The following is a 25,251-nucleotide window of genomic DNA, read 5'->3' as shown; positions in this document are numbered from 1 at the left end:
GGAGTCTGTTTGCCAGTATTTTATTGAGTATTTTTGCATCAATGTTCATGAGGGAGATCGGTCTGTAGTTCTCTTTCTTTGTTGCATCCTTGTTTGGTTTAGGAATCAGGGTAATTGTAGCCTCATCGAAGGAGTTTGGTAATGTTCCTTCTGTTTCTATTATGTGGAACAATTTAGAGAGTATTGGTATTAACTCTTCTTTGAAGATCTGGTAGAATTCTGCGCTGAAACCATCTGGTCCTGGGCTTTTTTTGGTTGGGAGACTTTTAATGACTGTTTCTATTTCCTTAGGGGTTATTGGACTATTTAAATAGTTTATCTGGTCTTGATTTAACTTAGGTATGTGGTACCTATCCAGAAAAATGTCCATTTCTTTTAGGTTTTCCAGTTTTGTGGAGTAGAGGTTTTTGAAATATGACCTTATAATTCTCTGGATTTCCTCAATGTCTGTTGTTATGTCCCCCCTTTTCATTTCTGATTTTGTTGATTTGGATTCTCTCTCTCTGTCTTTTGGTTAGTTTGGATAAGGGCTTGTCTATCTTGTTGATTTTCTCAAAGAACCAACTCTTTGTTTCATTAATTTTTTGTATTATTCTCTTAGTTTCTAATTTATTAATTTCACCTCTCACTTTGATAATTTCCTGGTGTCTATTCTTCCTGGGAGACTTTGCTTCTTCTTGTTCTAGAGCTTTCAGGTATGCTGTTAAGTCACTATTGTGGGATTTCTCCAACTTCTTTATGTGGGCATTTAGTGCTATGAATTTCCCTCTTAGCACTGCTTTCATAGTGTCCCATAAGTTTGGGTATGTGGTGTCTTCATTTTCATTGATCTCTAGGAAGTCTTTAATTTCTTTCTTTATTTCTTCCTTAACCCATTGGTGATTCAGTTGAGCATTATTCAGTTTCCATGAGATTGCAGGTTTTCTGCAGTTTTTGTTGTTGTTGAAATCTAACTTTAAACCATGGTGATCTGGTAGAACACAGGAGGTTATTCCAATTGTTTTGTATCTGTTGAGATTTGCTTTGTGGCCAAGTATGTGGTCGATTTTAGAGAAAGTTCCATGGGGTGCTGAGAAGAAGGTATATTCTTTCTTGTTAGGATGGAATGTTCTGTAGATATCTATTAGGTCTAATTGGGTCATGACATAAGTTAAGTCCTTTATTTCTCTGTTAAGTTTTGATTTGGGAGATCTGTCCAGTGGTGAAAGTGGGGTGTTGAGATCTCCCACTATTAATGTGTGGGGTTTTATATGTGGTTTAAGCTTTAGTAATGTTTCTTTTACATATGTAGGTGCCCTTGTGTTTGGGGCATAAATGTTCAGAATTGAAACTTCATCTTGGTGAATCATTCCTGTGATGAGGATGTAATGCCCTTCTTGATCTCTTTTGATTGATTTTAGTTTGAAGTCTATTTTGTTGGATATCAGGATGGCTACACCCACTTGTTTCTTAAGACCATTTGATTGGAAAGTCTTTTCCCAGCCTTTTATTCATAGGTAGTGTCTGTCTTTGAATTTGAGATGTGTTTCTTGTATGCAGCAGAAAGATGGGTCCTGTTTTCGTATCCATTCTGTAAGCCTATGTCTTTTTATAGGTGAATTAAGTCCGTTGATATTAAGGGATATTAACGACCAGTAATTGTTCATCCCTGTTATTTTTGGTGGTAGTGTGTGTGTACTTCTCTTCTTTGGGGTTTACTGTTGTGGCTTTATCTATTGCCTGTGTTTTCGAGTGTGTATCTGACTTCCTTCGGTTGGAATTTTCCTTCTAGTGCTTTCTGGAGGGCTGGTTTTGTGGATAGGTATTGTTTAAATCTGGCTTTGTCTTGGAATGTCTTGTTCCTTCCGTCTATGATGATTGAAAGTTTTGCTGGGTATATTAGTCTGGGCTGACATCCATGGTCTCTTAGTGTCTGCATTATATCTGTCCAGGTCCTTCTGGCTTTCAAAGTCTCCATTGAGAAGTCGGGTGTTATTCTGATGGGTTTACCTTTATAGGTCACTTGGCCTTTTTCCTTTGCTGCTCTTAATATTCTTTCTTTATTCTGTACATTTAGTTGTTTAATTATTATGTGTCGAGGGGACTTTTTTTGGGGGTCTAGTCTGTTTGGTGTTCTATAGGCTTCTTGTATCTTCATAGGCATTTCCTTCTTTAAGTTGGGAAAGTTTTCTTCTATAATTTTGTTGAATATATTTTCTGTGCCTTTGAGTTGGTATTCTTCTCCTTCTTCTATCCCCATTATTCGTAGGTTTGGTCTTTTCATGGTCTCCCAAATTTCTTGGACATTTTGGTTCATGACTTTGTTGGCTTTAGTGTTTCCTTCGACTGATGAAACTATTTCTTCTACTGTATCTTCAATGTCAGAGATCCTCTCTTCCATCTCTTGCATTCTGTTGGTTATACTTGCATCTGAAGTTCCCTATCTTTTACTCAGGTTTTCTATTTCCAGCATTCCCTCTGTTTGTGTCTTCTTTATTTTTTCAATTTCGCTTTTCAGGTCTTGGACTGTTTCCTTTATTTGTTTCATTGCTTTTTCATGATTTTCTTTCAGTACTTTATTGTTTTCTTCCAGTATTTTATTGTTTTCTTCCAGGACTTTATTGTTTTCTTGTAGGACTTTATTGTTTTCTTGCAGGACTTTATTGTTTTCTTCTAATTTGTTTGCCCTTTCCTCTAGTTGTTTACAGCGTTCTTCCAATTTTCTTGTCTTTTCCTCTACACAAGCCTCTACCTTCTTCATGATGTTACTCATAAGGCTACTTTCTTCTGCTTCTTCCAATTTTTGATGTTCAGGTCTAGATGTTGGAGGCAGGCTAGGTTCTGGTGATGCTGTATTGCTCTTCATTTTGTTGTATGTACTTCTGCCTTGACGTCAGCCCATCTCCTTGTGGTTCCTTCTTGGTCTTATCAGTGTACTTGGTTCAGAAAGAGCTGACAGATTCAGGAAGTCTCTCTCTCTTGTCCAGATGAGAGTTCTCTTGTCCAAATGGGAACTCCGGGGCAGGATGGAAGCTCTTATCTGGACCGGAAGTCTCTGGTCCAAAGGGGAAGTCGGGAGCAGAATGGGAGCTGGGGGCCAGTCTCTAAGTCTCAGGAGGTGGCTGGGGTCTCGGGCAGATGGGCATGGGGGCAGGGCGTGGAGATTACAGGGGCTGCTGGGGGGCTTGGAGAAGGGGATCCCTCCCAGTGGGGCTAGAAGGGGACCTGCCCGGTGGCCAGAACCTGGGGCCAAGTTGGGCAGGTCTTCCCAGAGTGGCTGGTGCCCAGGGATGGGGTCCGGGTTGGACCCGGGTACTCACCTCTGTTCCAGAAGGGAAGTCGGGGGCAGGATGGGAGCTGGGGGCCGGTCTCTAAGTCTCAGGAAGTGGCTGGGGTCTTGGGCAGATGGGCGTCGGGGCAGGGCGTGGAGATTGCAGGGGCTGCCGGGGGGCTTGGAAAAGGGGATCCTTCCCAGTGGGGCTAGAAGGGGACCTGCCCGGTGGCCAGAACCTGGGGCCAAGTTGGGCAGGTCTTCCCAGAGTGACTGGTGCCCAGGGATCTGTAGTATGAATCTTAACAGGTCTTATTAATAAAATCAAACCTGAAGCCAGGTATTGGGGTGAATGCTGGAAGATCAGAGAAGCAGAGCAAGCCACAGCTCATCTCGACAATTCCTCAGCTGATCCTGTTTCCTCAGATGGAAACTTCTGTGTCCTCATCCAAATGGATCTCAGCTGAAGTGCTGCTCAAAAACCTAAAAGCTTAGCAAAGGCTCTAGTTCCTGGTTTTATAAAGCCTTATATGCTTTTCTGCTCCTGCCATCACTTCCTGGGATTAAACATGTGTGTCATCATGTGTGACACATCCAGTGTGGCCTTGAACTCACAGAGATCCAGGTGGATCTCTACCTCTGGAATGCTAGGATTAAAGGCATGGGCTACCACTGCCTAACCTCTATGTTTAATATTGTGGCTGTTCTGCTCTCTGGCCCCAGATAAGTTTATTAGGGTACACAATATTTTGGGGAACACAATATCACCACATTGAAAACTTATTTTAGGTAACACATTAATGAATTTTTGATGTCTACTAGCTTCATGGTTCTGATTACCTGGCCTCCACTTGGTAAATACTAGTTGATAGACTTATTTGACATCTCCAGCTCATTGGTTAGTGAGGTGTCCACAGTCCCACCTATTCCTGTACACACAAACCTATTACATACTCTTTCTGCTTGCTTGGAAATTTGGGGTGCCCTAAATGGGAACAGGTCAGCCAATTTGTAACAAAGCAGAAGCTGTGGTTCAGAACATGACCCTCTCCTGGCATTTTCTCTCTATGATAGTCTTTTAAAGAGTGTATTCATCATGAACCAAGAGCAGAGGAGACACACAGACTGCTGTAATCTGGAAAAGCCCAAGATTTCTATTATTTTTAGGTGACTTCAATACAAAATTGCAAGGAAGAGACTAAAGAATCAGACATGTTTTTCAAAAGAAGACTTCATGAACATGTCTACAGATGGCTTCATGCTACTCGGGGTCTTCTAGCGTCCATGTCTGAAACAGGGACAAATGACAGTCCTCTAATGTAAGATAAGGCATGACCTACTAAAAATACTTTAGCCAAACCAAATGCTTTCAACACAAATGAGAACCCCATTCTAACATCATCAATGTGGGTATCAAAAAAGAAAAAAAAAATGATGTAAATTAACAAAGTTTCAACTGTTGATGGGTCCAGATTACAGAATCTCTCTTTTCTCTCTTTTCTATAAAGGGCCAAGACTAGCATGAGTTTCCACCTGTTGTATGGTAATTCCAGACCAGGGCAGAACTCCAACTGGAGTCTATTTGGTGGTAAAATGTTTTACTTTCAGCTAGTATGGTCACAAATGCCTAGAACTCAGCATCACGTCAGGGCAATGTTGCCTTTGATGCCAGCCGGGCCACAATGCAAGACTGTCCTTAAAAAAGCTTTTCTCTCTTTTCTTCATACAAGTGCTCTTAGTAGCTTTATGGGTGTGGTTTGGAGTGAAGAGCTAAACCCCTTCCACACTATGGTATGTTTTCATGATGCTTATGTTGAATGGATATAAACAATGAGGAAACTGGGAGGTTCCTTTTTTTTCTGTCAATACACACATAACAGTACCACAGGCCCTGTTTAAAGTACCCCTTTCTCTGCATCTTTTGTAGGAGAATGAGGCAGCATCTGTATATAGTATTTAGCTGTGAAGAATAATGAATGAACAATAAACAATGAGAGAACAGTGTGCTAGACTGCTTAATTATCAATGAGAGGACCAAGGAGATGGGTGTCAATGATGAGGAAGCAATAAAGGACCAGGCACCATGGTCTCATGTATGCATAGAGGATATGGATCAGATAGGAACAGCCTGATGAATAATAGAAGGGTAATGGGAAGGCATCCCGAGTTTGTGAGTTCAGAAATCATCATGGGAGCAAGGGAAGGATGAGTAGAGTATTTTCTAGAATATCAAAGCAAACAGAAAGCAGTGTGAGTAAAGCAATGATGCTTGGGTTAATGTTAACAGCTCACATTTATTGAGCACTTACTATGAGCAATGCCATGTGTTAATCCTGCCATCTACAAATGTATGTAATTCCTCCTAAAAGTACATTGTCTTAGCTTGTTGGGTGACTATAACAGAATAGTTTAGGATAGGTGGTGTAAAGAAACTTTATTATCACTCCTCCTCAGTGATAGAGGCTGAGAAGACCAGATCTAGATGCTGGTAGATCTGGCGTCAGATCAGCATCCTTTTCCTGGTTAGTAGACGGCTACCTTACTGCATCGTTCCGAAGCAATATACACACAGAGGAAACTAACTCTCACTTACCTCTTCTTGTAAGGCTACTGATCCAATCCAGGTGGACTCTACTCTCCTGATGAAATCCCCTTCCAAGCAGTCTATCTCTAAATCCTGTCATGTGGAGGATTTAAACTGAGCTTTTTGTTGTTGTTGTTTTCTTTTTCTTTCTTTCCTTCTTTCTTTCTTTCCTTCCTTCCTTCCTTCCTTCCTTCCTTCCTTCCTTCCTTCCTTCCTTCCTTCCTTCCTTCCTTCTTTCTTTCTTTCTTTCTTTCTTTCTTTCTTTCTTTCTTTCTTTGAGACAGGGTTGCTCTATGTAGCTTTGTGCCTTTCCTAGAATTCACTCTGTAGTCCAGGCTGGCCTTGAACTCACAGAGATCTGCCTGCCTCTGCCTCCTGAGTGCTGGGATTAAAGGCGTGTGCCACCACCGCCCGGCTACGCTGAGCTTTGATATAAAAATTTTGTGGGAATGCAAATGCTCAATTGTTGGCGTTCATGAGGCAGTTACCCCTGTTGTTCTTGCATTAGAGCAGATAGAGTAAGGGGTGACGACAGAGTTAAGTAAGAGGTCAGTAGTCACCCAGTTGGCAATTAGAAGAGGTGGGATTTGAACCTAGGTAGTATCATTCCTAACACTAAGAACTACTGTACTATTTTTGCCTCTTTGCTGGCCAGTCAGCTATGATAGCTAGTGCTCCATGACAGACTGCTGAAGCAGGCCCTTACCCATGCTCAGCAGTGGAGAGTGCTGGGGAGTTTAATGAATGTTAGGATGCACACACAGAAAGAAGACAGAGAGACTAGAATCAGAAATAGGCACAGAAGAATATAGCTTGACAGAGGAAAGTGGCGACGGCACCCACCGAGTCTGGGATCGTACCTCAGATGTGACCCATGGCACTTTCCTCCCTAGGGCTTTCACCAAGTCCAAAATTCCCAACATAATTATCCAAGATCCTCCCTTCCTCTTAGAAATAAGCATCACTTCCCCAAGAGTGTATTATGATAGTAGTTGGCAAGTCTGACAATGGTGACATTAGTCATTGCACACCTTACCCAAGGTAAGGATTATATAAAATCTGTTGTAAATTAATTTTTGGAAGGCCCAAGGAGGACTAAATCTAGGGTCTTACACATAATAGGTATGTACTCAACATGAGGTGACATCCAACCCCCATTTTACTTTTGAGATAGGGTCTCACTAAACAGTCCAGGGTGGCTTTGGTTTTACTTTGTAGCCCAGGCTTGTCTTGAAGGTCTATCTCCCTACATCAATCTCCAAATCTCTGCTACCAGGTCCCTCTGTTTTCTAAATCTTAAACAATAGTAACAATGCTAGAATTGCCAGATGAAACTGTTAAAACTAAGATTTGAAATTAAAATAATAAATGAGTGAAGTCCAATTTTTGTTGAGAAATTACCCCCATGGTAAAATTCTATGGTGTGTACTCAGGTACAAAGTTAGAGCGGATCTTTCCTATCCTAGTGTAAGCACCGACTCTTTCAGCATGATGAAAATGTTTCCAAAATTGTCAAAATGATATCCCCAAAGCAGCTGAAAATATCTTTACTGTGGAACAAATTTATTCCTTTGTAATTGTTATTTTACATTCCATGCAGTCACATGGGACAACTCCCCAAAGATTGGCAGCCTGTAGTTTGAATCTATCTAAAATATGCAGGACAGTATTACACTCATTTTCAATTGCACTATTGGGAACAGGAGATGAGTCATGGAAGAGGTGACCCTTCCCTGCCCGCCACCCCCATGCCAGAGTGTACATAGCCGGATCTCTGCATTAGAGCCAAGCCTCAGCCAGTTCTCAGGTGTGACTGACTCAGGCTGAGAGAGAATGCCCGCGGGATCAAGTGTTGCCTACTTCATGCTATAGGACTCACATCTCCGTATGTTTCTGTATCACCTAAAGAAATATTGATGTGTGCAAAACACCCAGAAAGCACTTATATCTAAATAAGATGGGGAAATATATAGGAAGATAATATATTTGCCTCCATTTATTTTAAAACTGTATTGGGAAAATAATTTTTCACGGTTAAACATAGATTTATTTAATGGAGGAATTTTTGAGGTTCTTTTAAAAGTCCTTTATAAGCACAGAGAGAAAAGATAGGCATCTCTGTTTTACTCTTAATGAAAGTACCCATCACATCAAGACACACTACTAAGGAAAGTGGGGAGTGACTTTATGCATATCTGTTTTTTAGCAAAGGACATTTCTTCAAGGATTTTGCTGTCCTGGTGCTTTTAATTGGATTTTTTAAGTGTAAAAGCTGCTGGTTCAGGCTCTCTCTGATATTAATAGTTCTGAGTTCCTTTTGCCTCGGTGTCTGTGTACTGTTGTACCGGAATCGATATTTCTGTTTCTTACCCTGTTCTGCTGTTGTGTGACCTTGAGCAAGTTGCATATTCTTATTCAGGTCTCAGTTTACCCACCTCTAATACGGAGCTAAATAATGCAGGATTTTTTTTTCTGTGAGATTTGAATAATAGATGTCTGAAAAGGCTTTTAGATTTAGGCTTTGAAACCGCTGTAGAGTTGGCGGTGATAATAATAGTAATAGCTTGGATTAACAGAACTTCTCCCAAAGCTTTAACAACTTTTACATTTTTCTTCCTTCTGTCCTTAAAATACCCTTAAGATGTAAGAATGAGAAAGTATCAGCTCCCTCATTTTGGGGATATAAAAAATGAAATAAAGGGATGTTGGAGTGAGTTCTAATTTCCAAAAGCAGTGTTTCTGACTCCAGGAATGTTTGCTGGCTCAAAATGTCAGGAATGGAAATTGCATGCTGTGCATGAGGGAGTAACTTCCCACTGAGCCTGCCTCGGGAGGCAGGCATGCTGTGTAGGGGGGTACTTCCTGGGGGAGACTGCCTCCACATGCTGTGTGTGTGGGGGGGGGCGGGGGAACTTCCCAGGGAGACACCCTCCACATACTGTGTATTGGGGTGGGGGAAGACTTCCAAAGAGGACACCTACACTTGATATATGTAAAGTTGTGTATGGGGGGGTACTTCCCAGGAACACCAGCTCCACATGCCGTATAATGGGGGGGAGGGCACTTCCCAGGGAGGACACCTCCCATAAACTATGTGTGTGGGGGGGGGAGGGGAGCGTTCCTAGGGAGGCGGCTTTCACATGCTGTGTGTGTGGGGGCGCACTTCCTAGGAAGGCTGTCTCCACATGCTGGGTATGGGGGGGAAAGACATCCCAGGGAGCCGACTTCCTCATGCTGTGTATTGGGGGAACCTTCCCAGGTAGGCCCCTCCACATGCTGTGTGTGTATGGGGATGAGGACCTTCCCAGGGAGCCAGCCTCCACAAGTTCATTCATTTTCTAAATGGAACAACAGCCCATCCTTTGCAATGATCACTTATTTCTCTACAGAATACCATCTTCCCATTTAGATGGTGGTTATGGACTTGTAGCACAATGCACTTAGTAACTGGAAAGACATGCTATTTCTGCTATTTCCACCTCTGTGACATGGTTACTCCCACCTTGTCCTGGGAAAACAGTTCTGCAGTGTGTCCCAGGGCTGTTCCTCTGCCATACCTGTTACTCATACACTGATGTCCTGGCTTCCAGATCATTTCCACCTGTGGTATATGCAGCAGGTAACTGAAAACCAACTGCTCCTCTCCAAGAAGGCACAATTTCAGCTGCCGAAATGGAAATTGACAGGAAGACTTAGCTCCAGCTGTACTGGATTGCCCAGGGATAAATTACTTTGTGTGATTGTTGGAGCCTTGCAAAGACCTAATAGAATGAACATGTTGTTTTCCACACCCGTGGGTATGGATAGTCCTCACAAATACTGTGTGCTCAGATTCAAACATGTGTGAGACTGTCAGTCTGTTGACAATGAGAAAAATTAATTTGAACGGCTGATAAGGAAGGAAAACATACACAATGAATTAAATTTAATAGACTGAAAAAATTAGGTTTCTCCTTACTATTTCCATGTGGGAATATGTCAGACTTCATTTAACTCAAATAACTGCAGCTATGAAGGACTGCCTGGATGTGGCCTGTTTGAGAATGCCCGCACAACACTTTTTGTGCACCATGGACAATGTTTTGGTGCGCCTTACCTTTTAATGTAAAAGGTAATGATGTGTGTCCTCAGTCAAACAGGGGTGGCTGGTTGTCAGTGACAGATATGACATCGTTTCTTTTCTCTGCCCCCTGCGGTTTGATGTTCCCAGTGATGGACCTTGGAGTTTTGCCAGAAGCTGGTGAGTCCGTGCCCCTCTGAACTCATAAGACAGAAGCTCTGATCCCTGAAGAGAAAGTTACATTTCTCAAGGAATAATAATGTTTCTGCTTTCCATTTTCCACACTTAACATTCAGTCCTAAAAAATGTTGGCATCAACAGTGTGGCTCTTCTTCTGTCTCTGTCTACTTATTTTGTTAATAATAATAACTTCATTGATTTTAATGGAGCTGCAAGCATCTTACAAATTTGATCAATTTGAAAAAGACTAAGAAAGTGAACATAAACATTCAGGTTTACCCGTCATTATCATTTGGTGAGCATTGTTCCATGTGTTGCTCTCAGCAGAGACATAGAAAGAAAAAGATAACAATAAAGTTGAAATAAGTTTGAAATGTAAGGTATCACATGTGGTTTTAAGATCATTGATTCACTTGGCTTTCATATCAAGTTAACAAAATAGGACCGCTAGTTCTCGAGGAACTGGAATTTGGGTAAGTCTTTGCCAAGAAATAAGGGACCAGGACACACCCAAAGTCAGGAATGAGACAATGATGAACACTGAAGGTTGAGGTGGTAAAGTGTCCTGTGCCACCAAGCTCACTGTTTAGACTTCATCTGTCAACTTCTTGCTATGGAGGGCGAGGAAATCCGCACATTTCATCCTTTGACACTCACGACCCACTCCTATCACAGAAAGAATTATGCACACTATTAAGGCTTATACCATTTATGCTCTTCTGGGCAATATTAATTTCCATGCTCCTATTATTGTATCAGATATTTAATCAGGAGGGGGCTCAGCTCAAGCCTTTTTAATGAAGGTTTTCCATTTTCAGATTTCTGCTTTGACTTGTTTGGCTCTGGTAAGCCATAGCCCCCCTCTCACTTCCTACATTATTTTGAACCTCAAGTCTACAAAATGCATTATTCCTGCTCCTGAATATAAACAGGGATGAGATGGTGATATCTAAATTTAAAAAAAAATAGTTTTGTTCTATTAAGGAATTTTTTTATTCATTTTACACACCAACCACAGATTCCCCCCTCTTCCCTCCTCCCACCCCTTCGGTCTCCCCCCTCTAAACCCACCTTCCATTCCCACATCCAACAAGGCATGGCCTCCCATCTGAGCTTTCCAGCAGCTGAATTGTTTCCTCCCTTGCATTTCCTGGACACAGCCCCAGCCTGATTTCTCTTATTGATTTCTTAGTTCTGTTGGCTATGTTTTCATTTGCAAACATTTTACACATTAGTCCCTTGTTGGTGTTAAATCTCAGACATCTCCTAATCTATCATGTTTGTTTGTTTAACTCTGCACATGGTTTCCTTACTCGAATGGAGATCATTATTTTATTTAATCAAATCAATCAAATATGCATTGTCAGTGCCTTGCAGTTTATGTTAAAGAAGTACCTAGTCCCAAGGTTATGGAAGTCTGCTTGCATATCACTTTTTATTAATTTTATTATGGTTCTCATAGTTTTATTTGAAACCCATAGCTATTTCTATTGTTATTTAGGAGTAGAGTCATGTTAATGTGTAGTGAGGCAATTTTACCAAAATTATTGGGCACTTCCTCATACTTGTTTTAACGTATCAACTATAATATAGAAAAAGACACAATTATGTATTTGTCCCATCTTTGCATCTCAATAACATATTGTATTAGTTACTACAATTTTGGTATATGGTCTCTTTGTCAAGGTAAGTATTCTGTGTGTTTTTTATTCTTTTTTTCAATATTGAAATTACTATTCGTACAATTTAATCAAACCTTCAAATCAGGTTCTAGAATAAGCCCACCAATATCCCTTACAAAACCAGCTGGAACTCCCATTATGGTTTCAGTAAATTTTAAATAGTTCACAAAAGGATTGATTACCTCTTAACATCCAATGTTCCCATATAAGTGTATATACCATGCATTTATTATATTTGAGGCCCTTTGTGGCTGTAATTTTTTCACCACAGAGGACTTAGGTATTCTCCTCTAACTCCTTACACTTCATGAGTTTCCTAATAGTGAATGCTCCTCTAACTCATAGGTTTACAGTAGTTCATTTTAGAAAAATATTATTCTTCTGAGTTGATTTGTCTCTCTCAACTTTATAGAACCTTATTATAAATCTCACCAGCCTGTTGTTTGCTGATTGCAGTGCTTTTACTTGTGGGCAATTATATCATCTGTAAATCAGGAGCATCATTTTCTTCCTTTCTTTATTCTTTAACTTCTTTCCATGTGTGCACGCATCAATGTGAAGGCAGTCCTTATTGTATGGACAGATCTTTTGGTAGAGAGGCAGTGATAGTGTTGCTTAAGATTTTAAGGAAACTTTCATGGAAGTTACCTACCTTTAGTTTTTATAAACTTGAAAATATTGAATATCTGTCTGCTCCTGTAATTGCATGATCCCAAAATGATGGTAAAAGAAAAAAAAAACATTTTCTTTCCCTTGAAAGGCACTCCTGTATCACATAGCTGTGTGTGTTGCTTCAGATAAATCGGAAAGTGAATTCTTTCATTCCCCTCTAAGCGCCTTTGTTACCCCTCCTTTATTGGATATCCTTAGTGTCTCTCCTTCTTCTTGAAGTTCAATGGCTTTCCACAATGTATTTTGGCCTTGATCTTTTTGAAATTTTTTTCCCCTGGGGAAAGATCTAAAGAGTCAAGTCTTTATTTTAGGCATTCCCCCCCTATCATATCTTTGAACACTTTTTTCACTGTTCATTCTGAATACCAATAATACTCATTGGGGGCTCCCTCTCACTTCCCATCTCTATTTCAGTACTGTAGACACTTACAGATCTTTGCTAATTCCTTTTTTGTTTTATGTAATTCTCAACATAACTTTGACTCTTATATGTATATTAATACAAATACTGTGGATCTTTATGCGTCTTTCCCTTTTAGTTCTTGTCTGAGCGGCTACTTGACTTTTTGCCTTCACGTCACCTTACACATCCTTTGAACTCCTGCTTCTCTTTTCTTTGGAGCCATTAGGCTGTAAGCTCTTGGTGGGAACAGAGAACTATCAGTCCTCTGCCTTTGTTGCTGGGGTACTGCCTGTCATAATATACGGCACCAGCTGCTTTTATTTCTTTCCTTTCCTTTTCTTTCAATATGTTCTCCTTCACTGTTCTACTGTATCCTTTCAGATGATTACTCATGTGAAGAGAAGTTGACTGTCTACTGAAGGGGAACACATTTATGATGGAAGCAGGGTGATGGGAGCCTGAACATCTTAGACCCTCTCCACTCTGCCTCCTCTGGGACTCTTCATCTCGCAATGAGAACTGTAGGAATATCTGTCTGCTAGAGCGATTCTCCATGTCATAACAACTTGTTAGTGTTACATGGATCTTTCTTGAGCATCTTCTTCATTCTCTCTGCACATGGGATGGTCTCTCTGAGGCTGAGCCAGATGGCAAACAATAGATCCAGATGTCTGGCATGTTTTTCCTGATGCCCATGGTCTCTCGTGTGACTTACGTAATTTTTCATGAGTATGGCTTTACTTTAGAGCTTGTTTCTCAAATCTAAGTATTCTGTTTGTGTTCATTCTAGTACCATATAGGGAGACTGGAGGGTGCTTATACCCTGCTTATCATCTGAGGAGGTTCATATCCTTTATTTTGGTTTGAGTTTAACATCATATAGCAAATACATTTATAAAGTTTAATTGCCTCTTAGCTGTAACTACAGTTGTGTTAAGAAAATAAGAACACTCCCTACCCTCCATTGTTCCCCTTAACCTCCAGTTTACTCAGGAGATTTCATCTATTTCACCTTCCCAGGGTGATCCATGCATCCCTCTTAGGGTCCTCCTTGTTACCTAGCTTCTCTGGAGCTGTGAGTTATAGTCTGATTATCCTTTGCTTTGCATCTAGTAGCCACTTATGAGTGAGCACATACCATGTTTGTCTTTCTGAGTCTTGGTTACCTAACACAGGATGACATTTTTTAGTTCTATCAATTTGCCTGCAAATTTCATGATGTCATTGATTTTTACTGCTGAATAGTACTCCATTGTATATATATATATATATATATATATATATATATATATATATATATATATATATATATCTCACATTTTCTTTATTCATTCTTTGGTTGAAGGGCATCTAGGTTGTTTCCAGGTTCTGGCTATTATGAATAATGCTGTTATGAACATAGCTGAGCAAGTGTCCTTGTGGTATAATCGAGCATTCCTTGGGTTTATTCCCAAGAGTGGTATCATTGGGTCTTGAGGTAGATTGATTCCCCATTTTCTGAGAAATCACCATACTGATTTCCACAGTGGTTGTACAAGTTTGCGCTCCCACCAACAGTGGAGGAGTGTTCCTCTTGCTCCACATCCTCTCCAACATAAGCTGTCATCCGTGGTTTTGATCTTAGCCATTCTCACAAGTATAAGATGATATCTCAGAGTTCTTTTAATTTGTATTTCCCTGATGACCCAGGATGTTGAGCAATTCCATAAATGTCTTTGGGCCATTTGAGAGTCTTTTGATGAGAATTCTCTGTTTAGCTCTGTAGTCCATTTTTTTAATTGGATCATTTGGTATTTCACTGTCTAGTTTTGTGAGTTCTTTATATATTTTGAGGGATGGGAGCACGGGGGAATGGGATAGTTGAGCTGGAACAGTGGTGGAGTGGGAAAGCAATGAGGGATATATCTTGATTGAGGGAGACATCATGGGAATAGGGAGAAACCTGGTGCAAGGGAAGTTCCCAGGAATCCACAGGGATGACCCCAGCTTAAACTACTAGCAGTGGTGGAGGGGGTACCTGAGCTGACCTACCCCAGTGATCAGATTGGTGGATGCCCTAATTGTCATCATAGAGCCTTCATCCAGTAACTGATGTAAATAGATTCAGAGAGTCATGGCCAAGCACCAGACTGTGCTCCAGAAGTCCAGTCGAAAACAAGGAAGAGGGATTCTATGAGCAAGGGGCATCAAGACCACGATGGGGAAATTTACAGATACAACCAAACCAAGCTAGTGGGAACTTATGAACTTTGGACCGACAGCTGTGAAGCCTGCATAGGACTGGACTGGGCCCTCTGCATGAGACAGTTGTGCAGCTTGATCTGTTTGAGGGGCCCCTGGCACTGAGAATAGGATCCATCCCTGGGTGCATGAACTGACTTTTGGAAGCCCATTTCCTATGGTGGGACACCTCACACAGCCTTGATGCAGGGGGAGGTTCTTGGACATGCATTAGCTGGGAGGCCATATTTTTGGAGGAGGGGATGGGGGCAGTATAGACCTGGGGATAGGGATGGGGGAAGAGAGAAGGGGGATGAAGGAGGGATCTGTGGTTGGTATGTGGAATGAATAAAAAAATTCTTAATAAAAAGAGAAGAAAATAACATGCTTATGTATGGTTCTCAAAGTTACACATTACCATTTTTGTTGCAAGCTTGTCTATCCAGGTTAATATAGTGTTCCTTACATGCCTTATCTTTAGTCCATGCTCATGTGCCCTTCTGCCAGTGGAAAAGTAACTGGACAATAATAGCACAGTGGTGGAGTGTTGGTGTTAGATTTGCAATTTTAGCTTAGCAGTGAAAAGGTTGGCTATTTTAAACTACATTTAAAATTTTTGTTTAAGTTTGGAACTTGAAGATTCCCCCAAAATCCATGAATTGAAAGTTTTGCTCCTGGTGTGCTTTGTTTGGGAGGTTCTGGAAGCTTAAGAGATGGAGTTCCCCCCCCCCCCCAGAGGCTTTTAGGTCATTGCAGTCTTGCCTTTAGTGGGATTGTGAAACTTAAAAATTTCCCTACTCATCTTTTCTTCGAGGTTATGCAGTAAATTCTTTTCATATGTGGTGTGGTTCTGCAGTGTTATGCTGCCTTGCCGCAGAACCAAAGCAATGAGGCCAACCAGTCACAGACTGGAGCCTTCAATACAGTGAGCTAAAATAAACTATCTCCATAAGTTGATTACTGAGGTTGTTTTTTATTAGGGTGCTATCTATTTTATTGCAAGGAACTGGATGATTAACACTTGACACAAAACCCATAGAAATTTTAAAATCCAGTCATTGGGAAACTAATGTAATAAAATCATGATATAGTATGCTTCAGTATGTATTGTAAAACTAACCAAAACACACTGATTAGATCCATTTTATATCCAATGTATATTAATTAGCATTGAATATAGTTTGAGTAACTTCTAGATAGCAAGAATACACTGGGAAGTAAAAGAAACATAAGGAGTAATTAGAGCAAGAGAAAAAAGAATAAGGAAGAGGGGAAGGAGAAGGAGAAGGTATAAGAACATTAGCCCTTTGTATTGCATTGTGACAATCTTGGTGCCTGTCTGAACTAGGTTCACAGAATAGAGCAGGATCGAGTTTATTGGAGTTGGGTTTTTATTAAAGGTAGAGCCAGCAGGCTTTTGTTATATGTTTGGTAAGAGATATACGAGTTTGAAAGAAGTCTAATTTCAAGAGTTTTCTTAGTTTCATTCCTGGTGTGAATAGTGAGGCCATGTACTTACTATAGGCAGTTGCTGTGGTTGAACTATATCTTCCTCAATATGGTAAGCTACAATCTCCAATGTAACCATTCTTGATATAGGGCCTTTAGGACATAATTATGGTTACCTTAGGCTGAAAAAATTTATCTTTTCTTCTGATTAGATTGATGGCCTTATAAGAACAGATCTTTCTGTCTTTCTCATTTTCTCCCTCACACTCTCTCTTCCTCTCACCCACCTCTCATAATGGTGGTCATGTGTGCACCAGGAGGAGGTAGCTGCTGACAAACTAAAGAAGAGAGAATGCTCTGGAACAAAACTCATCTCTCTAGTATTTTGACCTTGGATTTCCAACTTCCAGACTATGGAATCTGAGATTACTTTTGTAGAGGCAACAAGGCTACAGCACTTGTCATAAAAAAGCTCCAGTAGACTAGCATAGCAATTAAAAAATAACGTGTCTTTTATTTACCTCCTTAGTTATTTTGAGGACGTGTTATTGATCAAATAGTTTGACATTGGACAAGTTAAGTTTTGCAAATGGTGTTTCCTAATAGCAAAAGCTCAGAGGAAAATACCAGCACCAGTGAAAGCAAACTAGTAATAATTTATTAAAAACAACAACAACAAAACCAAAACAAACCTAGAAGAGCAGTTGAAATTCAGTACTTACTCAAGGCAAAAATGATTATATACTAAATGCAGTTGCCGTTCTGAAACAGGCATGGATTCTATCTATCTTGACACACATCTTTGCCTGGAATTAGGGTCTGGATATTGGCATTTCCTCACTACATTAGGTTTCCTACATCCATGTGAACTTAAGGAAGAATATAACACTAGTCTGTGAATACCAAATATTTTATGATGAGTGAATGGCTTATGTGTAACTAATGAAAATGAAAGGTCTGTGGACTTTTCTATCATTCCATTGTAATGGTTGAAGAGACAAATTATACTTAGGGAATAGGAATGAATCTTAGAAAGAGGTTTCTTTTAGTCTAAGTTAAGGGGATTGGAGGCTAATTCAAGGCAGTTGCTTAGAAAGCATGGGTCTTGGCAACAGAATGGAGAGGATAAGATGGTCTTTCCTATACATGCTGAGTATATTTAGGTTTTGTGCTTTTATGTGTCCTGGAGTGGATTATCTCTGATCTTCTACCTCAAAAGCCTTTGCTTTCCACCCTACATGCTACTTTCTCTACAATAACGCTCAGATTCCCTAAAAGGAATTGATGTTCTTTATGCCATAAACTACTATTACAATAGTCTGTGGAGTTCTATTTTATTGTGTCCATGCTATATTATACTATTATTTGTGTAGGGAGGCATGGAGAAGATAATAATAGCATCAACATTAATATGTACTAGGTTGACTGACTTATAACTTAACCTGTATTTTCTCATTTCTGTATCCCCAGCATCTATTGAACATTTAATAGGCACTCAATAATAGCCTATTAGATGATTATATATTGTATCATGTCCGGGGTGTGAACAAATAGGAAAGCATTCCAATTCCTAATATATTCCATTTAAATAGGAATGTTCCTGAATTTGCAATTTTGAATAAAGATTTGCTTTATGTTATCAGTTCCCTATGAAAAAGTTATATCCAAAAAAGAGCCCCAGTGTGTTCAAGGTAGTAAATTTCATTAGAAACTCAGTGAACATATTTAAGGGAATTGTCTTTCTCCAGCTCCGGTAGACTAACAATCTAAAGAGTTAAAAACATCATTAGGTATTACCCTCAGCTATTGTTCCAACTATGCGTTGTGAAACATAGCGTGAAGCCAGTGCAGGCAGGGGAAAGCTGTTTTCTTCATGAGGGTTGGGGCTCTGGGGTAGCATCTGGGTTAATGTGTTCTTGATTCAGGTCTGCTCCATGTAGTTCTTCTTCTAAGGTTGGTAGGGCAGGAAGGTTCTTTTTATAGCAGTGATTGAAAATCTTAAAACTGACATCTATTGGCCAAGGGAAGTCATGTGACCATCCGCACAGCCATGGGACAGAGGACTGAAACCTCCCATGGAGTAAAGTTATTTTCTAGTGTAAATTTCAGAAAAGAGGACGGTGATCTGACTTCCCACAATGAACTTTCCTTTTTCCTTGGCATAGAAAGTTAGTTGTAAGAACCATCTACTGTCATATCTATTGTACATCTGGTGTAGAGCTACTGTTTATCTCATCATTTCGGATTTCCTTGAGAAGCTTCCTTTCTCTTAGAGGAGACACAATTTCTTAGGTAGATTTTTATTTAAATAAGACAGATCTTTTACAAAATAAAAGTAGTAAGATCAAGAATATTCTGAATGTCTTTCAGATCAAGGCCAGTCAAATATTAAGTATGTCTTGCTTAAAGTACTGAGCATGGCTACAAATTAATACATATTCCTTATTTGTGGGAAACAGCAAAATAGTGCCAGTAAATGAAATTGCCCTGAGACGATGTTCATAGAATTACTTTTAATTTTTATAGGTTATGTGGTATATTATATGTAATATAAGAATTACGGTATCACATATGCCTATGTGATCTACCCTTCTTCCTACTTCCACGTGGTAAAAATGAATTTGGCAAGCATTCTTTTTATTAATTTCTTGCTTTAATTAGCAGTTTAACTTAACTGAATAGTTAAATAAATATGTAAATTTTAAGTGTTAGAATGTCCACATTAAAACAAAAATGCATTATTACTCTTCCAAGGTGGGTGCTTTTTTTTTTTTTAAGAATCTCACCATCATGTCTAAAAGCATTTGAACACCTTATTTATCAAGCCTACTTTATAATGCCCAGTTTTTAAAACTTTAGACTGTCTTATATTTTTTCTGTTTAGTGAAGCAACATTCATGCTAAAAATCTTTTTCTTATTTCAAAAAAGGACAAGTTTCTGTTTTGAAACATTGTCCCCACTCCCACCCCCAAAAGCCCTTAGAAAACATTTATTTTTGGCTGAGATGACTTTAGAATAGAAAGGAGTTTATGATCCAAATATGTGCTTTCTATTTTACCCATTTTATTGGTAAGTTGTCTAAAATGATAAAGTACTTGTTTAAAAGCTATTTACTTAGCCCAAGGTAGTGGATTTCATTCTCTCTATGTGTTCTTAAGGGAAGGACATGGCCAGGCAGAAAATCCTTGGTGTCTACAAGGTGAATGTTGGATGTAAATCACATTGTTAGTGAATGGTGATCTGAGCTCTCTTTGGTGTTAATATGTTCCTAATCATTTGTTAAAAAATGGGTATATCAAGAAAATAATCAAGCCAATTAAAAATTAGGGTACAGATTTTAGATAGAGAATTCTCAAAAGAGGAAACACAAATGGATGAGAAGCACTTAAAGAAATGTTTAACATCCTTATTCATCAGGGAAATGCAAATCAAAACAATTTTGAGATTTCATCCTACACAAATCAAAATGGCCAATTTCAATAAAAATAAGGATGCAGAGTAAGGGGTACTCTTACTCTGCCATTGCTGGTGGCAGCGCAAATGTTTAGAGCTACTATGGCAATCAGTTGGCAGTTCCCCAGGAAGATGGAAATTAATTTAGCTCATGATAAAGCTAAACCACTCTTGAACATATACCCAAAGCTCCCTTCATCTGATTACAGAGACACTTGCTTAACCATGTTCACTGATGCTCTATTCATAATAGCCAGAAACTAGAAACAACTTACATGTTCATCTGTGTGAGATTAGAGAAAGAAAATATGGTACATTTGCACAATAGATTATTAATCAGTCATTAAAAAATGAAATCATAAAATTTGTAGGTAACTATATGTAGCTAGGGAAAATATCATCTTGAGTGAAGTAACCCAGACTCAGAAAGACAAATGTAGTATGCATTTGCTTATGTGTGAATGTTAGCAATTAAGTCTTTGTTAAGAAAGCTACAATCCATGTAACTGTAGAGTTTAGGTATAGAGTAAGAGAATAACTCATAGAGGTTAGGTACAGAGTAAGGGAATAAGGGAGAAGGGTAGATCTCCTTGGAAGGGGGAATAGAATAGATAGCTATGGATAGACAGTGATGGGGACAGGAATGGTAGGAACAAACTGGGAGGGGGAAGGAAGAGGGAGTAAATGGGGAATACAAGGAGGGACAGCTAAAGCTAAGAGCCATTTGAGGAGTATGGAAGCCTAACACAGTAGATGCTTCCTAAAATTATACAAGGATATAATGGAATCACCAAATACACATAACCCCAACTGGACATCTCTTGTCACCAAAAGAGGCTTCCAGTTCCTGGGATGTGTTACATCTAATTAAATTATTAACCATAGGGACCCTGTGGGAACCCCAAATAAGCCAGGCTATTGTCGAGGCTCTTGCTTGCTCTCCACAAATTGACAGTTGTAGCCAGAAGTTTCTGTCCTGCAAGCCACTCCCAAGTAACCACATAGAGGCTTAATATTAATTATAAATGTTGGTCAATAGCTCAGGCTTGTTACTAACTAACTCTCACATTTAAATTAGCCCATTTTTTTTATCTGTGCCTTGCCACATGGCTTGGTACCTTTTCTCAGAATGGCAAGCCCATCTTGCTTCTCTCTGCATCTGCTTGTGATTCCTGACTCTACCCTCTTCCCAGCATTCTCAGTTTGGCTCTTACACCTAACCTTATGCTGTCCAGCTATTGGCCAGTTAGCTTCTTTATTAAACCAATCACAGAGACATATATTTACACAGTGTAAAGCAATATTTCACAGTCAAGACCCTGTTGTTGAAGACAACACCTATACAACTCACTGAACATGGAGAAGTCAAGTTGGTGCCTACACAGAATCTCCACCCTTACTGCCTAGTGTTAATGGTACTGGAAGATACTCTGTAAACTACCGAAGGGGAAAGGTAGCCACCAAACCAGCTACAGACTCTTTGATCCACAATGATGACCTATTTGCAAGATGTTCTAGTACAATAGTGGCATAAAAATAGTGGTAATAACCAACCACTATCTGACTGGATTTAAGGCCCACTCCATGAGATGCAACCCATCCCTGGCACTTCTCAGGTGGCCAAGAATCTGAGATTAGATATGACAGGTTAATAGAGGAAAACCAAGTACTACTGTTCTATAAAACAACATAGCCATAAATGACTTCGAATGACATCCTGCTATACTCATAGATCAGTGCCTTGATCAGCCATCATCAAGATACTCTTCCTGTAGAAAATGGGAACAAATAGAGACCCATAGCCAAATAATGAGCACAGAGTGAGAGAACTTGGAATACTCATCCCTAAATGGCATGTCTCCATCAAATCCCTCCTCTGAGGGCTCAGGAAACAATACAGAAGAGGAAGGTGGGAAGATTGTAAGAGCCAGAAGTAATGGAAGACACCAAATAAACACAGCAGTATTGGTGCATATATAAATTCAAAGACCTTGGAAGCATACACAGGACCTCCATGTGTTTCAGACAGATGGGGTCCCAGTGATGAGAGTAGAAATGGACACAAATTTCCATTTATAGCACAAATGATATATCCAATTGATAACCATTCCCAAGTGAAAAATTAGTGCTCTTAAACAGTCACATGTGATGTAAACTATTCTTAAGGACAAGTCCCATGTCCAGCAGTAGATGGCCAAAGCAAAACAAACTCAGTGGCATCTTTGGAGGTTCTTTGTCTCATAAGGTTTCAACAGGGCAATTTTTAACCTTCCAGGTCCTTCGCATATGTATTATGGATTCTGGTTTTGTATTTTTATGGGATTCCTATGTGCATGAATGTGTGTGTCTCTGTGTCTATATGTGTTTGTCCTGCTGTTTCTTTGGGTCTTTTTCTTCTGTTTGGTTGTTTGATTCTATCCCAGCCTTTTTTTTTTTTTTGTATTTGTTTTATGTTATTTCATTATTATTCTTTAGATGCCTGTTTGTTTTCTAAGGAGAAACAGAAACCAAAAGGGTGTTGATTTTGATGGGAAGAGAGATGGAGAGGACCTCAGAGGAGTTGGGGAGGGTAAAACATATATTGTATGAAAAAAATCTATTTTTAATAAAAGAAAAATAGAAAAAACCTGGTATAGTGTTTCATGGCGTCTCTTGGAGAGTGTCAATGCGTGATGTGTTCTCATAGATTAAGATTGGCTGTAGGGGTTTGGTCTTATCTTTGAACAGCTGTCTATGTGCTGAGCCTTCATGTGGTCACCCACCCTGAGGGGCAGAGGGAGAAGTGGGCACTTGGGGGTCTTACAGAGGGAAGCTTCAAGTTTCTAAGGGCATGGCTGCTGCGGCAGCTCTATAAAGTGAGTGGAAATAGTTCTGCCCCTGGGAAATTTAAACTGGGTTGGCGACATAATGTTTGTTTGCCCTTAAGTAGCTTAGGAGACGGGGAGGTATACTGGCTACAAGCGTGGAGTCTGGCGTCGGGCCAAATGAGCCGATGGCCCACCTGTGTGAGGCATTGGTTGTGCGACTTTAAATGAATTGCTTAATTTCATTATCTCAATTTCCTCAGTTACAAAGCACGAAAAAAATAGCACTGTGAGATTGTTCTCAAAATGAAACCCCTGGTCCTAGAACAAGGCTGACTCTCTTAGATCCTAATCTGGAAATTTTCAATGATACTTTTTGAGTCTTTAGTGGTGTGGGAAGTAAAAATTTAATTTTTTTCCAGTTTTCCCTCAGTCTCTCTAAAATGATAATTCTATTGCATTTAGTAATTATATTGATTACTTTTTACTATTCCGTTTGAATCTCCATTCTGTGTTTTTTGAAATTTGGGCCATCTCTCATTATCCCTAACAAAAGGGAAGGACATAGAAACTGTCGGACTTTTCTGCACATTCTCCTTTACTGTCCCAATTCTGTAGCTTTGGCATTGTTTTCATACCATCAAGATATAATATTAGCTTGCCTTCTGAAACCAAACTACATATTTTGTTGGCCTATAAGACAACTCCAACTAAAAATGTTTTCAGTATCTATATTATTATTCAGATGCAATTTTTTGGAGGACCACATAGGAGCTGGTCCTATAGACATTAGGAAGTTAGTATCTGTCATTTTATAGTACTTAAAAACTTTCCAAGGCTTCAATATTAAGTTTATATTTTTCTTATGGATGTCATTAAATGTTTAAAGAGGATATCCCTTTTTTTTTAATATAGTTTTTAAAGCAGGGTTTCTCTGTGTAACCCTGTCCTGAAACTCACTGTGTAGACCAGGCTGGCCTTGAACTCACAAAGACCCACCTGCATCTGCTTCCCAAGTGCTGAGATTAAAAGCATATGCCACTGCCACCCAGCTAGCATGTCACATTTTAACTTAATTTCTTATAACTTCTTAGATTAATTTTAAAGTATTTATTAAATATTTTAGGGACATTTATAATTACCATATATATTACTGTGTCATATTACCAGTGTTAAGAGTACCCCAAGTAGTAGGGTGTGTGTGTGTGTGTGTGTGTGTGTGTGTGTGTGTGTGTGTGTGTGTGTTCCTAAGTCTACTGAACATCCTTGGACATTTTCTCCATACCCTATCTGGGTTCTATCCTATTATGAATGGGTATGTGACCCTGTGTCAGTAAAGGAACAGTTTTCACAAATACCCTAAAAACATTTCTTATTCCAGAAATCCTTGATCTTATAGTTATTTACTTTGGGGGGGGCATTATTTGTTTTCATCCTTATTCAAGAACCAGACACTGTTGTAGGTGCTCATGTAACATTTGCCTACAACATAGACCAAACATCATCTTTGTATAACTTTCATTGCTACCAGGAAGACAATTAAAAGCAACAGGTGAATTTCATAGACACGTTAGATGGCATTCACTCTTATAAAAAAGAAAATAACTAGCTAGCCAAATAAGTAAATAAACAAGCCAGAGTAAGGACACTACAAAGGATAGTTGAGGCAAAGCTGTGATTTGAGAACAAATGATTAACAGAGTAATTTAGAATAATTTTAGGCTTTTGGAAAAAGTTCAGAGTGGGCAGCCTTCCCACATACCACTTCTTCCTCTGTTCTCTCCACTGTTCTTTTGCATTCTTACGGGTCCTTATGCATTCACTGGTTGCAGTTGATGAACTGGATGGATACATCATCCTTATTGAAGACTCATAGTTTACATTAGGACTCAATCTCTGTGTTCTACCTTCTATGGATTTGGAAGTATATCATGTATCTTCACTATTACAGTATCGAGCAGAAGCATTCTGCTGCCTACAAAGTCCCAGGTCCACCTGCTCCACACTCCCTCCCTTGCCCAGAACTCCTAGTGACCACTGAGCTTTTTTATTGTCTCTATAGTTTCTTCTTTCCTAGAATGCCACACAGCTGGAGTTATATAGTATGGAGGCTTCTCACATTAGCTTGACTCATAAAAGTGCATTTAGGACTCCTCCATGTCTTTCCGTGGCTTGATACCTTGTATCATTTTACTGAGTGCTACAGTTTTTAATGAGGCCAGCAATGGCTATTCCAGCCAGGGAGCTCATCTCTCATAACTTCTGAAAGGGTGCCTGGGAGGGACATTTCCTGAGTCCTGGATTCCCTGAACATGTTAATGTTTTATCTTCACACATAACTGATAATTTAGGCTTGCATAGCATCCTAAAACAACGGTATGTCCCCTCGGTGCTTTGGATGCATAATCCCATTACCTTTTAGCATTTAGTGTCAATAGTGAAAAGTCTAACACTCATTACTTTGTAGGTAATTTTCTGTAATTTTGCTCTGGA

The 25,251-nt window shown here is 39.6% G+C and overlaps 1 protein-coding gene and 1 long non-coding RNA gene across 2 annotated transcripts in view; one reads left to right on the top strand and one right to left on the bottom strand.

The window, feature by feature from the left end:
* Nucleotides 1-25,251, top strand: part of Hs6st3 (heparan sulfate 6-O-sulfotransferase 3) — a 711,590-nt gene that overhangs the window by 407,639 nt on the left and 278,700 nt on the right. The window lies entirely within an intron of this gene.
* Nucleotides 4,232-24,807, bottom strand: LOC114692511. Its single transcript, XR_003734432.2, has 3 exons — nt 24,797-24,807; nt 23,431-23,434; nt 4,232-4,315 (listed from the first exon to the last, which is right to left on the bottom strand). It is a non-coding gene; the product is annotated as an uncharacterized LOC114692511 (long non-coding RNA).

This window comes from Peromyscus leucopus, chromosome 9 (genome assembly GCF_004664715.2).
Source record: "Peromyscus leucopus breed LL Stock chromosome 9, UCI_PerLeu_2.1, whole genome shotgun sequence".
NCBI classification, from domain to species: Eukaryota; Metazoa; Chordata; class Mammalia; order Rodentia; family Cricetidae; genus Peromyscus; species Peromyscus leucopus.
The sequence above is the reverse complement of the archived record's forward strand: the minus strand, read 5'-3'. Positions and strand labels throughout refer to the sequence as shown.